The following is a 250-nucleotide window of genomic DNA, read 5'->3' as shown; positions in this document are numbered from 1 at the left end:
AAATGTATAATTGAGAATATCTAGAAAATTATATATAAGAAAAGATGTTCAACAAAGAATGATTTTGTTATACAAGAACTCTTTAGGTGAGTGAAGTGGGGATGTTTTATGAAAGCACATTAGAACTAAAGAAATTACATTACTTTATATTTTAGGAAACATTTCAGGTGCACCGGGAGTACCGGTGCTCCAATTATTTTAACCGTTGATCTGAATTATAAAAAATATATATAATATATATTAATTAAAA

Source organism: Arachis ipaensis, chromosome B06 (genome assembly GCF_000816755.2).
Source record: "Arachis ipaensis cultivar K30076 chromosome B06, Araip1.1, whole genome shotgun sequence".
Classification (NCBI taxonomy): domain Eukaryota; kingdom Viridiplantae; phylum Streptophyta; class Magnoliopsida; order Fabales; family Fabaceae; genus Arachis; species Arachis ipaensis.
The sequence above is the reverse complement of the archived record's forward strand: the minus strand, read 5'-3'. Positions refer to the sequence as shown.